Raw genomic sequence first — 1,168 nt, forward strand, 5'->3', positions numbered from 1 at the left:
AAGTTAATGAAAATCTTAAAAGTAGAAAGAAAAAAATAAACATTTTAGAAAAACAGACCAAATTGTTAAAAGATAAAAAGCTGAAAATCTTCCCATGACATAGTAAGAAAACGTTCTACCAAATCTGATTTGGTTCAAATTCTTCTGTTGACATATTTGCTTTTGCCTAAATTTATTTAATTCCATTAGCTACAAGCAATTTAGTTATCCAAGCCAGGTTCTGAGTCACTTTTAAGGCTATGTGTGGGTCAAGCAGAGAATTTCACTTTGGATCAGATCTCATTCTTGAAACACTGTTGGCTCTTGAGTTCTTGTACCCTTTAGTTAAGCATTCATTCATTGAGTCATTCAGTCAACCAATATCTTGTTGCATGCTTTCCATGTGCCAGACTCTGTACTAGATTCAGGATACAGAGGTAAACAAATAAGGCAGACAGAATTCCTGGGCTTCTGAGGTCTACATGCAAAAGGGAGACAGATAGTCAACAAGCAGACACATAAATAAGCACAGTAATTTCACGTAGTGATTAGTGCTGTGAAAAAAATATAACAGCGGAATATAGTAAGTGCTAGAGGGGCATCATCAAGTCGCTGGTAGGAAAAACCTTGCCTGAGACCACAGAGTTACAAAACAGGAGCCATCTATGGCCATACTGCCCTGAACATGCCCAATCTCGCCTGATCTCAGAAGCTAAGCAGGGTCGGGCCTGGTTAGTACTTGGATGGGAAACCACCTTGGAATACCTGTTGCTGTAGACGTTAAAAAAAAAGAACAACAACAACAAAAAAAACAGGATCCAGCAGGGCCACATTGAGACTTTAGAGGCCTTAAATACTGCAAGATAATGATATCCTCCCTCCGTCCCTCCATTACCCCCCTCCCAACCCCCGACTCCCAGGTAATTTAAAATAGGTAAAAACAACCAAGGCTTAATATAAGTGCAAAGATTGTTAACAAATTTCTGATCCTCCTACCTCCCAACCCCCACCCCCATCCCCACCCCCCATGACAACTACTTCAATTTTTTTTGGGAAGTATCTAAAATCAAATTCATTCCAAAGTATTTCTCATTTTTAGGGCTCTTTCTTTGCTGGTTCTCCAAATACATGTTTAATCAATTTACTGAGTTATCTCATACTTGGAGCCATCTATGCAAAAGTCTGAGGA

The 1,168-nt window shown here is 39.1% G+C and overlaps 1 pseudogene; it reads left to right on the forward strand.

Moving 5' to 3' along the window:
* Positions 1-640: 640 nt before the first annotated feature.
* Positions 641-759, forward strand: LOC112475592 (annotated as a pseudogene).
* The last annotated feature ends 409 nt before the right edge of the window (positions 760-1,168 follow it).

This window comes from Pteropus alecto, unplaced genomic scaffold, assembly GCF_000325575.1.
Source record: "Pteropus alecto unplaced genomic scaffold, ASM32557v1 scaffold171, whole genome shotgun sequence".
NCBI classification, from domain to species: domain Eukaryota; kingdom Metazoa; phylum Chordata; class Mammalia; order Chiroptera; family Pteropodidae; genus Pteropus; species Pteropus alecto.